General features: G+C 46.7%; 1 pseudogene; it reads left to right on the top strand.

The window, feature by feature from the left end:
• Nucleotides 1-11,784: 11,784 nt before the first annotated feature.
• On the top strand, nucleotides 11,785-12,887 carry LOC125506302 (phosphatidylglycerophosphate phosphatase PTPMT2 pseudogene; annotated as a pseudogene).
• Nucleotides 12,888-16,549: the final 3,662 nt, after the last annotated feature.

Here is a 16,549-nt window from a genome sequence, read left to right as displayed (position 1 = left end):
AAGCTCTTCTTGCATAGCTTGAATCCATTCAGGTTCCATGAAGGCTTCTTCAACTTTCTTGGGTTCTGATATTGAGACGAATGCGAAATGCCCACAGAAGTTTGTTAGCTGAGTTGCCCTTGAACGAGTGAGTGGACCAGGTGCATTGATGCTGTCAAGTATTTTGTCAATTTGTACTTCATTTGCAATACGAGGGTGTGTGGGGCGAAGACTTTGCTCTTGCTGATCTATGTGGTCATTTGAAGGTATATTTTCAGGCTGAGCATTGTCTTCATGTGGATCAGGTGCTGAGATGATAAGTTCTTCTTCAGGATGAGCTTCAAAAGGTACAATCTCTCCAGTTCCCATGAGCTTGATTGATTCATTAGCTGGAACTTCATCTAGCACATTTGGCAATTGCTCTCTTTGAGATCCATTGGTTTCATCAAATCGCACATCCACTGTTTCAACCACTTTGTAGTGGAAGAGATTGAAGACTCTGTAGGAGTGCGAATCCTTTCCATATCCAAGCATGAAGCCTTCATGTGCTTTTGGTGCAAACTTTGAGGTGTGATGTGGGTCCTTGATCCAGCATTTTGCGCCAAATACTCTGAAGTAAGTGACATTTGGCTTCTCGCCAGTAAGGAGTTCATAAGATGTCTTGTTCAGAAGCTTGTGAAGATAAACACGATTGATTGTATGGCATGCAGTATCAATGGCTTCAGTCCAGAATTTTCTTGGAGTCTTGTATTCATCTAGCATTGTTCTGGCCATCTCAATGAGTGTTCTGTTCTTGCGTTCGACGACGCCATTCTGTTGTGGCGTGTATGGAGCTAAGAATTCATGTGTGATGCCCAAGGTATCCAGATATGTATCAAGGCCAGTGTTCTTGAATTCAGTGCCATTGTCACTTCTGATGTGCTTTATCTTGGCGCCAAAATTGTTGATAGCTCGATTTGCGAAGCGTCTGAAGACATCCTGCACTTCAGTCTTGTAAAGGATTATGTGCACCCAAGTATATCTAGAATAATCATCAACAATTACGAAGCCATAGAGGCATGCAGAAGTAGTAAAAGTTGAGTAGTGAGTGGGACCGAAAAGATCCATGTGAAGCAGTTCGAAGGGTTGAGTAGTGGTCATGATTGTCTTCGAAGGATGTTTTGCCCTTGTCATCTTCCCTGCTTCACAAGCACCGCATAAGTGATCTTTCTTGAACTTGACGCCCTCGATGCCTATGACGTGCTTTTTCTTCGCAAGGGTGTGGAGGTTCCTCATGCCAGCATGCCCAAGACTTCGATGCCAAAGCCAGCATTCTGAAGCTTTTGCAAGAAGACATACTGCAAGTTGTGGTCCTGCTGAGAAATCTACCACATACAAATCACCTTTCCTATACCCTTCAAACACTAGAGATTTGTCAGATTCCATTAGCACCAGGCAGCGATATTTGCCAAACATTACAATCATATTCAAATCGCAAAGCATTGAGACGGACATTAAGTTGAAGCCAAGGGATTCAACAAGCATGACTTTATCCATGTGTTGATCCTTTGAGATTGCAACTCTACCTAGACCCAATACCTTACTTTTACCAGTGTCAGCGAATGTAATGTGGCTCTTGTCGAATGGACGTAAAGTTGAGTCCATAAGAAGGCTTCTTCTGCCAGTCATGTGATTCGTACACCCACTGTCAATAATCCATTCTGAAGACTTTGAAGTCGCTGGTGTCGTACCCTACAGTGCAGTTAGGGGGATAGGCTTCACGAAGAGTGTTGTGAAGCATAAACATTTGACGAACCAGTGGGTTATGAAAACTTAGATCCAGATTAGGACTAATGGGGAGAGTAGCATGCGATTCAGGAACGAAGTACATAATGATGCCATTTGGGTAGTTTATCTTGCGCCCACAAGATTTTTATGGTCCCCAGCAATAGCATCAGAAGATTTTGTTTTTGTGCTGGAGACCTTTCCTTGCAAAAGAGAGTTAAGCTTTCTTAACCACCCACATCTTCAAGGGTGGCTTAAAAGCTATGAGTCTAAGTGCAGCATCTGAGAATTTTGGCTTTGAAGCCTTAGCAAACAGTCTAGCAGGGGGACAATAATACTCATAGGCATAAGCAGAATAATTTTTGGTCATATGAATATGACGGTTCGATGAACCGCTCTCATATTCATATGCCTGAGTATGGTTTCCTTGCAAAACATTTGCGTTAGTGTGACTCAGGTGAGTCCTCTGTCTGTATGAAGCCTTTGGACCGAGGTTTGTCTTCTTCAAGTGAGGTGTCATGAAGACATTCACAGGAAGATTTTCCAGACATGTTTTCGGAACCCAGATCTTCTTCATAGGCGGTCCATTCCTGCAGTTAGTACCAATGTACCTGGCAAACACTTCACCATTCTGATTCTTAAACAGTTTATAGTTTGCATCAAAGGATTCATCAATGATAATTGGGTTAGCACAAGTGAAGCCAGATAAATTGGATGGATCTGCTGAAAGTTCCTTTACAGCAACCCATGTAGTTTTGGGGTACTGCTCAGGTTTCCAGTAAGAGCCATCTGCATTGATTTTCCTCACGAACCCAACACCCTCTTTCCTAGGGTTTTGGTTCAGAATCTGCTTCTTAAGGACATCACATAATGTTTGATGCCCTTTCAGACTTTTGTACATCCCTGTTTCAAGCAATGTCTTCAACCTAGCATTCTCATCAGCAATAGCAGTGGTATCCTCAGCAGAGGGGTTAGTTGCCACATCAACAGTTGAAGATATTGGAACAGTAGTAGCAGTGGAACATTCAGCAACAGAATTAGCATTATTACGCTCAATGCATTTAAGACATGGTGGTTCAAATCCTTCCTGAGCGGGACTGATCTGTTCGGCGCGAAGTGACTCGTTTTCCTTTTGAAGATCTTCATGAGCCACCCTCAATTTCTCAAGTTCTTTATTCCTTTGAAGATAGTCATAGGAAAGCTTTTCATGAGTTGTTGAGAGAGTATCATGACGATCTTCAAGTTCCTGATACTTAACGTGAAGGTTTTTTATGTCTTCAATTAAGGATTCAGATCGAGTCATTTCAGCACCCAATAGATCATCGCTTCTGTCTAACAGTTTTTGAATATGTTCCATAGCTTTCTGTTGTTCAGTTGCAATTTTAGCAAGTGTTTTGTAGCTAGGTTTTGAATCACATTCAGAGTCATCGTCACTGGATGTTTCATAGCGAGTGGTGCGTGTGTTTACCTTGGCACCGCGTGCCATGAAGCAGTAGGTAGGAGTGGAGTCGTTCTTGTCATTTGTGTCGGTGTCAGTGATGCAGTTATTGTCTTCAGTGTTGAAGATGGACTTGGCGACGTATGTTGTAGCCAGACTCGCAATGCCAGAATCAGACTCCTCCTCAGACTCCACCTCTGCCTCCTCAGATGCGGACTCCTCTTCTGAATCCATCTCCTTTCCAACAAACGCACGTGCCTTGCCAAATGAGCTCTTCTTGTGTGATGAAGACTTTGATGAAGACTTGGAAGAAGACTTTGAGTGTTTCTTCTTCTTCTTGTCGTCAGAATCATATTCCTTGCTCTTCTTCTTCCTTCTGTTCTCATTGTCCCACTGTGGACACTCAGAGATGAAGTGCCCAGTTTTCTTGCACTTGTGACATGTTTTCTTCTTGTAGTCATGAGCAGAAGCTTCATCATTCCTTGAGCTTGATCGTGAAGATTTTCTGAAGCCTTTCTTCTTGGTGAATTTTTGAAACTTCTTCACTAGCATTGCAAGTTCTCTTCCAATGTCTTCAGGATCATCAGAACTGCAGTCAGATTCTTCTTCAGATGAGGAGACAGCTTTTGCCTTCAAGGCACGAGTTCGCCCATAGTTTGGACCGTAGATATCTCTTTTCTCAGAAAGCTAAAACTCATGTGTGTTGAGCCTCTCAAGTATGTCAGACGGATCGAGTGTCTTGAAATCAGGACGTTCTTGAATCATCAGGGCCAGAATGTCAAACGAACTATCAAGTGATCTCAGCAGCGTCTTGACGATTTCATGTTTGGTGATCTCAGTAGCGCCGAGGGCTTGTAGCTCATTTGTGATGTCAGTGAGCCGATCAAAGGTGTGCTGGACATTCTCATTGTCATTTCGTTTGAAGCGGTTGAAGAGATTGCGAAGGACACTGATTCTTTGATCTCTCTAGGTTGATATGCCTTCATTAACTTTGGAGAGCCAGTCCCAGACCAGTTTGGATGTCTTCAAGGCACTCACACGGCCATACTGTCCTTTGGTCAGATGACCACAGATGATATTCTTGGCAGTAGAGTCCAATTGAACGAACTTCTTAACATCAGCAGCAGTGACACCTTCTCCAGCCTTGGGAACGCCGTTTTCGACGACATACCATAGGTCGATGTCAATGGCTTCAAGATGCATGCGCATCTTATTCTTCCAGTAGGGATATTCAGTTCCATCGAAGACGGGGCAAGCAGCGGAGACTTTGATTATCCCTGCAGTTGACATAGCTAAAAATCCAGGTGGTTAAACCGAATCACACAGAACAAGGGAGCACCTTGCTCTGATACCAATTGAAAGTGCGTTATATCGACTAGAGGGGGGGTGAATAGGCGATTTTTATGAAAGTCTTCAAAACGTGAGAGTTATGAAGACAAATAGTGAAGATTATGCCTATCACTATGCAGCGGAAGTTAGATTACACTAGGCCAGCCATGGTCATGTATTCAATAGAGTGAAAGCGCAATGACAAACAGCTTCAGTGTAATAAGGATCAGGTAGGAAGAAGTTATGAAGCCGAACAGATCATACATTCATGTTGTGAAGACAAAAGATAAAGCAAGCATGCAATGGCTTCACAATGAATAACTGTAAGTGAAAGGAAGTGAAGATGAAACCAGTGACACGTTGAAGACAATGATTTGTTGGACCAGTTCCAGTTGCTGTGACAACTGTACGTCTGGTTGGAGCGGCTAGGTATTTAAACCAAAGGACACACAGTCCCGAACACCCAGTCAAGGACACTTAGTCCAAGACACCCAGTCCTCACCGTTTTCTCCTTGAGCTAAGGTCACACAGACCTCGCTCAATCACTCAGGTAAGTCTTCAAGGTAGACTCCCAAACCTTCACAGACTTCGTTCACTGGCAATCCACAATTTCTCTTGGATGCTCAGAACGCGACGCCTAACCGTCTGGAGGATGCACAGTCCTCAAGTGTAATAAGTCTTCAAATCACACAGACACGAAGACTTAAGTGATGCCCAATTTACTCTGGCTCTGGGTGGTTAGGGCTTTTCTCCTCACTAGGAATTTTTCTCTCAAAGGCTTCGAGGTGGGTTGCTCTCAAACGACAAAAGCCGTGCACTGAAATCTGAGCAGCCAACCGTTTATGGTTGTGGGGGTGGACTATTTATAGCCACTTGGCAACCCGACCTGATCTGTCCAAAATGACCCTGGGTCACTAAGGAACTGACATGTGTACCAACGGTCGAATTTTGAACTCACACGGCAACTTTACTTGGGCTACAAGTAAAGCTGACTTGTCTGACTCTGGACAAGATTTTCTCTCAAAGTCTTCGCTCGAAGACATAGGATTTGAATTAGGCATCACTACAGTCATTCTGACTGGTTCTTTTGGACCCCACTTAACAGTACGGTGATTCCTATGACACAACATAAATGAAATAAAACTACGAAGGATCTAAGTCTTCGAGTTCCATAAGCTTCATAGGGAGTCTTCTCATGTCATTGTCTTCAATATGAATATCTTCATAAACCACCATTGTCTTCAATGTCTTCGTACATTTTTAGGGGTCATCTCTGGTAATAAAACCGAATCAATGAGGGACTTCTACCTGTGTTTTCCTGCAATTCTCACAAACACGTTAGTCCCTCAACTAGGTTTGTCGTCAATACTCCAAAACCAACTAGGGGTGGCACTAGATGCACTTACATTCAATCGTTCTTTTTTTTCTAACATTCCGTGTTCTGTGCAGTGATACACATTGCACACTCATCCTCTTAAGCCCGAAATATTCCATGGCCACGTATTTCGACCCGAACCGTAACTCCAAGATAGACTACACAAATATCAAGAAAGTTCTTGATGATGTTCTCCCCGGCTACGCCAAATCTGGAGGCACCTTCATCAGGGCAGTTCGTAAGTACGGCAAGCACGTGTTCGCCCACAATACGACGTTCTGCTGCGTCAAGCAGCCGCCTGGCGGCCAGAAGGATGCCTACTACGCCCTTCATCACATGCGGGCGATCGTAAGGGACCATCATCACCTTCTGCTACCAAATAATCTCAAAGATTAGGCCGCGAGCTTGTTGGCAATTCAGGACGCGGACATCAGACAAGAATTCTTTCGCATCCAGTCGGAGTTTGCGGACATCATCCATCAAGATGTCCTTCATACCTCGGGGCAGTTCTTCCTCAGATATCAACCGTCCAACATTGAGATAGACGGAATGCTACAAATGCAGGCTGACAACGCCCGCGATATCATGACCATCACGACAGACGGCGGCTTCATCCACGCTCATGTCCATGAGTCGAGTCGAAAGTAGTGATGTGTAGTTTTGAAACATTGATTGGCTCATGTTGTAATTAAACTTTAATGAATTGTATGTCTCTTTGGTTTGGACAGTCGTTCAACTTAGATGTAATCGATGCTATTTATTAGTAGGACCATGAATCGTGCTATTAATGTCTTGCTTTTCTCTTCCAATCCTTTTATTGCATACTTATATATTGCTTATGTATGTATTGTCTGTTGTTTGGCTTGTGCATAGAGATGCCGTCGCATGTCGTGTACAAGGGTAAGGTTTCCAGAGTCTACGACGACTGGGAGGAGTGTCGGAAACAGGTTCACTGTTTCAGCGGTAACAGTTACAAAGGGTACACCACTAGGGCGGAGGCGGAATCTAGATACGCCCGCTATCTAGCGGGAGAGAGGAGGGAGCGTTGGAGGAACCGAATGAAGACCAGTTTCATCACGATGATGCTCATCGTGATGACCGCAGCTCTCTTCTATGTGATGGTAGTTTAGATGATCGATATCGACTTGTAATGTGAAGACAAACTCGATACTCGCGGTCTCGAGAGTTGTAATGTTTTATCTTTGTTCGGTCTTTTGAATTCGGAGACTAATATGATGAATTGTATTCGGAGACTAATCTTCTATTGTATTCGATGAATCTGTTGTTGCTGTGTGCTACTGTCTATATTCTGTCAAATAATATATTTGTAACCTGTGCAAAAATCAGAAAAGTAAAAAAAACTAATATTCATACTAATGGCGCATCACTACAGAGTGCGCCATTAGTATGCCAAAGTATACTAATGGTGCATCACCAAAGAGTGTGCCATTAGTATGCCAAGTATACTAATGGCGCATCCATCTGCAGTGTGCCATTAGTGTGCCAAATCACATGGTTAAATATGGCCCCTGGGAGGCATACTAATGGCGCATGATGTTATATACTAATGGCGCACTGGGTGGTGCGCCATTAGTATACCAGATACTAATGGCGCACCAGTGGTGCGCCATTAGTAATAAATACTAGTGGTGTGATACTAATGGCGCACCAGTGATGCGCCATTAGTAGGCAAAACTGGTGCGCCATTAGTAGGCCTTTTCCTAGTAGTGAAAGTTGGAGTAACAGACCCGCCAGCCACCTGTGTGCGAAGTGCGTCGGTAGAACCAGTCTCATGAACGCGGTCATGTAATGTCGGTCCGGGCCGCTTCATCCAACAATACCGCCGAATCAAAGTAAGATGTTGGTGGTAAGAAATATGACTATTATCGCCCACAACTCTTTGTGTTCTACTCGTGCATATAACATCTATGCATAGACCTGGCTCGGACGTCACTGTTGGGGAACGCAGTATTTCGAAAAAATTCCTACGATCACGCAAGATCTATCTAGGAGATGCATAACAACGAGACGGGAGAGTGTGTCCACGTACCCTCGTAGACTGAAAGCGGAAGCGTTTAGTAACGTGGTTGATGTAGTCGAACGTCTTCACGATCCAACCGATCCAAGTACCGAACGTACGACACCTCTGTGTTCAGCACATGTTCAGCATGATGACGTACCTCGAGCTCTTGATCCAGTTGAGGACGAGGGAGAGTTCCATCAGCACGACGGCGTGGCGACTGTGATGAGGATGTTACCGGCGCAGGGCTTCGCCTAAGCACTACGACGATTTGACCGAGGTGTTAAACTGTGGAGGAGGGCACCGCACACAGCTAAGAGATTGTCTGTTGTCCTTTGGGGTGCCCCCTTCCCACGTATATAAAGGAGGGGAAGGGGGAGGCCGGCCAAGGAGGGGCGCGCCTATAGGGGGGTGTCCAACTAGTATTCCCAATCCTAGTTGGAGTCCCCTTCCTTTTTCCAAGAGGGGGAGAGGGGGAAGGAGTAGGAGATGGAGAAGGAAAGAGGGGGGCGCCGCCCCCTCCCTAGTCCAATTTGGACTTGCCATGGGGGGCGCGGCCTCCCTTGTGGCCCTCCTCTCCTTTCCACTAAGGCCCATGAAGGCCCACTACTTTCCCGAGGGGTTCCGGTAACCTCCCGGTACTCCAAAAAAATACCCGAATCACTCCGGAACATTCCCGTGTCCGAATATAACCTTCCAATATATCAATCTTTACCTCTTGACCATTTCAAGACTTCTCATCATGTCCGTGATCTCATCCGGGACTCCGAACAATCTTCGGTCATCAAATCACTTAACTCATAATACAAATCGTCATCGAACGTTAAGCATGGGGACCCTACGAGTTCGAGAACTATGTAGACATGACTGAGACACATCTCCGGTCAATAACCAATAGCGGAACCTGGATGCTCATATTGGCTCCTACATATTCTTCGTAGATCTTTATCGGTGAAACCGCATAACAATATACGTTATTCCTTTTGTCATCGGTATGTTCCTTGCCCGAGATTGGATCGTCGGTATCATTATACTTAGTTCAATCTCGTTACCGGCAAGTCTCTTTACTCGTTCCGTAATGCATCATCCTTGCTTGCAAAGCTTATAGTGATGTGCATTACCGAGAGGGCCCAGAGATACCTCTCCGATACTCGGAGTGACAAATCCTAATCTCGATCTATGCCAACTCAACAAACACCATCGGAGACACCTGTAGAGCATCTTTATAATCACCCAGTTACGTTGTGAAGTTTGATAGCACACAAAGTGTTCCTCCGGTATTCGGGAGTTGCATAATCTCATAGTCAGAGGAATATGTATAAGTCATGAAGAAAGCAATAGCAATAAAACTAAACGATCATTATGCTAAGCTAACGGATGGGTCTTGTCCATCACATCATTCTGTAATGATGTGATCACGTTCATCAAATGACAACACATGTCTATGGTTTGGAAACTTAACCATCTTTGATTAACGAGCTAATCAAGTAGAGGCATACTAGGGACAATTTGTTTGTCTATGTATTCACACAAGTACTAAGTTTCCGGTTAATACAATTCTAGCATGAATAATAAACATTTATCATGATATAAGGAAATATAAATAACAACTTTATTATTGCCTCTAGGGCATATTTCCTTCAGATATTTCCACCGCACGACTCGAATCGAGAAGGACATATCCTCACCCGGTCATACAGTTGGATGAAGCACCTCGACGGCTAGAAGCATTAATGGAGACCTTTCTATTCTTAAAGCTTAGCGTTTCTGATAGCATGTTACCACCAGTAGTGGGCGTGTAATATCCCCATCTTTCATTATAACTTGTACTCCCTCCGTCCGGGTGTATAAGTCATTCGCGTAGTTCTAGGTCATCGATTTGAGGAATTAAATATGTGTTATATGTCATGAAAAGTATACCACTAGATTTCCACACGGATGTAGTTTCTAAATATATATTTTTTGTCACATATAATACATATTTAGATAGTTAAATTATCGACCTAGAACTACGCGAACGACTTATACACCGGGACGGAGGTAGTAACATAGATGCATGCCAAAGGATAGCGAACTCTATATAAGCACCCCCACCAGCACCAGGTTACGGGTTCAAAAGTTCTATACACAGACACTCGTATGCAAGAACAATATCTTCGGAGAACATGACTAGTGTTGAAAATATGCCCTAGAGGCAATAATATTGTATTGTAATATTTTCACATTTATAATTAAGAGTTATTATTATATGTTATAACTGCTATGATCCTGGAATATGCGATTCAGTGGAAAACTCATATGCACGTGTGGAGTGATAATCGGTAAAATTAGATTCCAGTCTCGCCTCTAAGACTAGCTCAAGTGTTGTTTGTGATCATGTTTCCCGGATATTGAGATATCAATAAATGTAAACATGGTCTCGAAAAAACATTGAGAATAGGACATTTTCTTGGCTAAGTGGACGAACAAATTTTCTCGAAACTTGCAACATGTGCCCTCTATGTGGTATGAAACGCAAGGATGGCTTCCAGCCTTCGATGCAATGTTTAGGTGCCCAAGAGTTGTGGACCTCTAGCGGGCTATGGCAAAGGACTGGCCGATTCCATACATCGATCCAATCTATTGCACTGGGCCGGAGTGGCTATTTGTCATCCTACATCCGTTTGTCAGACATGTCGTATGGTGGTGTCGATGATGCTATGGCGATCCCAATACATACACAACGAGATCACACGCCCACGGAAGCATGCAGATTTCTGGAATAGAGCTTTTTTCGAGAAACTTTCAATCTATTTATCTTCAATCATGCAGTATAAAGAACAACAGAGATAATAAAAACTACAACCATGTTGAGGACCACCTAGCGACGACTACAAACAGTGGAACGAGCCAAAGGCGTGCCGCCGTCATCGCCCCTCCCTTACCGAAGCCGGACAAACATTGTTGTAGTAGACAGTCGGGAAGCCGTCATACTAAGGTCCCATAGGACCAGCGCACCAGACTAGCAACCATCGCCGGTGAAAAAAGTCGTAGATCAAAAGGATCAAACATGTAAACACCTAAACAAAGACGAACAAAGATCAGATCCAAATAGATCCACCGAAGACTAGCACCGACCAAATCCCGCAAGATCCGACGAAGAAAAACCTACACACGCACTCCGATGATGCTAGACACACCATCGGAACGGGGGTGGAATGTGTGAGACATTATTCCTACTAAGGGACATTGTCGCCGTCACACAGCCCCAATCAAAACGCTGACTCTAACAAGAACGAGAACGAGGTCCCTCCCATGGGCGGGGGCCGAGATCCTCCGCACCTCCATGGCCTAGAGGCCATCGGAGATGGGACGGACCGGCAACGGCGTCGACGGATGGAGAAGAGAGCTTTTCTTGTGGACGAGTTGGAATAAAGCTTATTACCGCTCATCATAGAAATGAACTGTTTGAAGGTTGTGATATTGATTAATCAAGAAACACAAATAGATCCCGTGATGCTAGCCTTGTGCATGAGATCAAGGCCCTGGTTTGGGGGGAGTGGACGTAGGTAGTGAATGCGATCAGGCGTACGAAAATTTGTGTTAGTCACGAACTAGCTAGGATTGGCCACGTTAGGTTAAGACTACAGTCTTGTTGAGTTCTGGCCAGATTGGGTTGTAAAGCTTTGTGAACCGGATCACGCTGATCCAGGTTAAGTTTATGGAAAATTCCATCCCCTGTGAAGGACATGTGGCGACTTTGTCAATGTTAAAATATTGTGACAGCTCAATTTTTTAAAGATGTTCATAGGATAAGATGTGCGTGTGTGTCGTATGGATGAGTGTATGTGTGTGGCGAACTGTATCAAAAAAAGAAACTTGCCATGGTTTACACGTTGGGACAGATCTCTTGATACAAGTCCATTACGGATACGACAGAGGAGATGAAGTACAGGAGCAGGTCTCGGAGATTAAACGGGATACAAGCTAGTGCTTGCCTTATATTGTCTAACAATTAGATCCCGTCGAGCAGATTTTCCGAGGGTTCCGATCGACCGCAGCGGATTGCATCGAGACATCGACTTCGACGAACACACTTCCTCACGACCAGAGATGCGCTCCGACGAGCACACGTTCGGCACCGACGGCGTGGAGCTGCAGTTCTTTCACGGGCACGACGTCGACGAGGACAAGGACGGCAGCACCATGTTCGCGGACGAGGAAGCCTCGGCAGAGTCATCATCGGCGACGGCTCTGGACGCGGCGAAGCGGGCGGCGGTGGGAGTGGGCGCGCGGGTGCTCTTCTACCCGAAGATGGCCTACAAGCTGGTGGCCGGCCGGCCGGCTCGGGGTAAAGCCTCGGAGGAGCCGTCGTCATCGTCGGCGACGACTCTAGACGCGGCGAAGCACGCGGCGGTGGGCGTGGGCGCGCGGGCGCTCTTCTACCCGACGCTCGCCTACAGCCTGGCCCGGTACCGCCTCTCGTCCGAATTCCACTGGTGGAACCTCATCGAAGGCACCCACGTCTACCTCGGCGCCGTCCCGTTCCCGAGCGACGTGCCGCGCCTGCACGACCTGGGCGTCCGCGACGTGGTGACCCTCACCGAGCCCTACGAGCGGCTGGTGCCCAAGTCGCTGTACATTAAACACAAGATGGAGAACCTGGTGCTGCCAACCACGGACTACCTCTACGCGCCGTCCAAGGACGACCTCTGCCGTGCCGCGGCGTTCATCCACAGCAGCGGGGAGCGAGGGAGAAAGACGTACGTGCACTGCAAGGCCGGGCGCGCGCGCAGCGCCACGGTGGTTATGTGCTACCTGGTGCGGTACAAGGGGATGACGGCGAAGGAGGCGTACGATCACGTGCGGTGGTGCCGGCCCAGGGTGTCGCTGGCTCCGGCGCAGTGGCAGGCGGTCCAGGACTTCGAGGACTTCTACCGGCGGCCGGCCGGTGGCTCGGAGTGAAGCCAACCGCTCCAACTCTGCGGATGGATCATCCGAGCGCGACGCTAGGTTTTGTGTATATATATAGCTTTGTAGCCGGGTACTGGACGTACGTGAGTATCAATGTTCGAACACTGTTCCGTTAATTCTAATAAGTACTCCCTCTGTTCCTAAATATTTGTCTTTCTAGAGATTTCAACAAATGACTACATACGGAGTAAAATAAGTGAATCTACATTCTAAAATATGTCTATATATATCCGTATATGGTAGTTTATTTGAATCTCTAAAAGACAAATATTTAGGAATGAAGAGAGTATATAAAACTAAGGTAATGTTTGTATCTGGTCGACCGGCCGAAACTGCGCCGGTCGCGTCCTGTCCACACGTCCTATTGATCCCACGCACCGCCCTCTTTCCTTTTCCTCTTATCCCCTTCCTCTTCCCCAAACGTTCTCGACCATTCGTTCGTCCCCGCTAGAGCGCCTCCACACATACGTCGTCGCGCGCAGCTGTTGGTGCCCAGCACGACCATACCCTCATGCGCTCGGCTGTTATCGTCTTTGCGATGGGGCGGCCATCATGTGCTGCGTGCGGCTCCTGCACTTGCTAGGACTGCAAGTACCGCAAAGCTGTGATCAGTGGCGGAGGCAGGATTCGAGTATAGGGGGGCCGAGTACGTATATTGATCTAATCTCATTGATAATTACTCGTGGGTCCTACTAAAATTGTCGATCGTTGGGGGGGCCAGGCCCCTGCTCGTCCCCCCTGGCTCCGCCCCTGGCTGTGATGAGGCCGGCCATGGTGTGAGCTCGCACACGAAGCTACAACCATGGGGCGGCTGGCTGAATGCATCCAAGAGGATTTTTGCTACCACGGGGAAGTCTGCTACAACCAGCGGCAGCACACAGCAAAGCTGCATCCACGGGGCAAAGATGCTACGACCGGCGCGCCAAAATGCTTCGTCTGGCGTATCTTTTTGATGGAACCAGCTCAGCGTCGGCTGCGAGAGTCGACGCGACGGAGCTGCAAACCACAGCAAAAAATGTTACAATCGGCGTATAAAAATGCTACGTCCGGCATATCTTTTTGCTGGAACCAATCGAGCATCGGCGACGACGGCGAGACGGAGCTGCATCCACAAACAAAAATTGCTACGACCAGCATGTCTTTTTGCTGAAACCAGTCGAGCGTCGGTGACAACAGCGAGGCGGAGCTGTATCCATAATAAAAATTGCTACCACCGCCATGTCTTTTTGCTGAAACCAGTCAAGCGTCGGCAACGACGACGAGGCGGAGTTGCATCCATAATAAATTTTGCTACCACGGACATATGTTCTTGCTGGAACAAGCATGAGTTTTGGACGGCCACCGAGATTGCCATGTCCATGGCCCCATGCCCAGGGACGCTACGACGGCCACACAATGCTGGGGACAGCGATGGCTCGATGGTCCGTGCTACATAGAACACAGCATGCAGGGCTGGTGATGGCTGCCCTCTTTTTGGACGAGCGCGAAAGGCTGGAGAGCGTGGGGGCGGCCGTGGGAGGCAAGCGCTGGCATCACCGCCACGGCGAGCGCAGCTCGGCCATGGCCACGAGCTACTGGTCAACGGGGATGTGAGGTGTAGAAGGAGGCGTGAGGACGAATCGTTTTTTTCATAGAAGATGATGTGGGGTAGAGATCTGATCGGTATTATTGGACGAATCCAACGGACGCGCGGTGACCGGCCGAAATTTTGGCCGGTCCGTCGGCGCCCATCGTTCACCATATAACTACTCTGATTTTTTGACAAGTGTATGCAGCTGGTTTGAATTTTCATGCTATTTTGGAGGATCTAATAATTCATTGGAATTTTTCTATGTTGATTGTTTGATTTGTAAGATTGATTAATCCTACCAAGAATTTTCCCTGAGATATTCATTACACTACATTTAGGAAAAAAGTCCACTCAAACATCTTGCAAAAAATTCTTTACTTTTCCATTGTTTAATCAAACACGCTTTTAGATAAAATTTGGTATAAAATAAACTATAGACTAACGTGCCTTCGCTGCTCCGTTCTTCACTCATTGGAAGGATAATTACAGAATGGAAAACGTTATTTTTAAGCTGGATGATTTCGTCTCGCGCAAACCGCCTCCTGCGTGCACCACGTGCCCACCCACCGCCTACCGCTTCCTTATCTTCTGCCGAGAGGCAGACAAGCCACCCATTCTTTTTCTTCTTTCCCTGTAGGCGATCCCCTTCGTCTCTATCACCTTCTTCTCTATTTGCTCCTCTCCGCCATGGATATGCTCTCAAGTTGTAGCCCCCAAGTCCGTACTCTCCGTTCAATGTTTTGCAAAGCCATGGCCGTGAGTGAAGCAAAGATGGCTGTTGTCACCGCGCTGCGTTGCAACACTCGTCGGCTCAACCGGTGGTGGGATGCAGCGATTACCGGCGTTGCAGGGGAGACATGCGCTGTGCAGGGGCGGACTCAGAATTATTTTTGAGAAGGGGCAAATATATATGGCCATATTTATGAACCAACAAAGCAAGTAGCCATGTAAAATTTACGGAAATGTTAACGCCCACACGTGTGGACGTTTGCATCTCGCCCACACGCGTGGATCCGCGTCTGTTCGTGAGCGCACGAATCTTGGCATATTTCTAGTGCCACGTAGGATTGGTCTGGTGTGTGGGCGTTCAGCCGGTCGCCCACACGGCCGTTTCACCACACAGGAGGGGCTGGTGTGTGGGCGTTCAGCAGTTCGCCCACACGCCACTTTGCACGCACACACAAGGGCTAGTGTGTGGGCATTCGGCATCTTGCCCATACGCCCTTCTCTTCTCCCACACCCAAGCTGCTAGTTGCCATGTGTTTTTGCACTGCACATGGCAACTGCCCTTAGTGTGCTTTTATAAGCAGGTGGCAACTATCCTTTTTTACCCGAGTTTGCCATGTGTTTTGCAGGGTACACGGCAACTGCCTAGTGTGCACATAAGCAGATGGCAACTCTCTTTTACCGAGTTGCCATATGTTTTTGCATGGTACATGGCAACTGCCCTAACGTGCATGTACATGGCAATTGCCCCAACGTGCACGTAAGCAGATGGCAATTCTTCTTTTTTACATGGCAACTGCTCTAGCATGCTTGTGAGCACATGGCAACTCTCTCAACTGCCTAGTGTTAGTATGTGGCAACTCCTAAAGTTATAAAATCATGGCAACTACATTAAATCAGACCATACATGACAACTGCAGTTGAGCAACCATGGCAACTGCAGTTGTCCGACACTGGCAACCGTAGTTCAGCGACATGGCAACTGCAATTAAACGAACATGGACGAGGGTCTGGACCATGGCAACTGCGGGCGCGCAGTGACCGTCACGCGTGGCGTGCGGGACCAGGAGGTACGAGGCCTGACATACGGGCGTGTGGGCGTTATCAACTTCGCCCACACGCATGCGTGTGGGAGGGATCGGGAGGGAAAAAAGATGCGTGTGGACGCTAATTGTTTTGCCCACACGTAGGTGTGTGGGATGTTCCTCTTATACACCACACAAAATGTGTGGACGGACTCCCTAACGCCCACACGTGTGGCACTTATCGGCGTTCAAAATTTAAACATAGACATGTTCATTTATTCTTCATGTGGTAACCAAATTCAATGAAAAGTGAAAGAAAACTAACCATTTGCAATAAATTGACTTGAATCAATATGACAATAACTTGTTC

The sequence above is a fragment of the Triticum urartu genome, chromosome 5A (genome assembly GCF_056163025.1).
Source record: "Triticum urartu cultivar PI428250 chromosome 5A, HENAU_Tu73, whole genome shotgun sequence".
NCBI classification, from domain to species: domain Eukaryota; kingdom Viridiplantae; phylum Streptophyta; class Magnoliopsida; order Poales; family Poaceae; genus Triticum; species Triticum urartu.
This window is presented reverse-complemented; position numbering and strand designations above follow the sequence as displayed.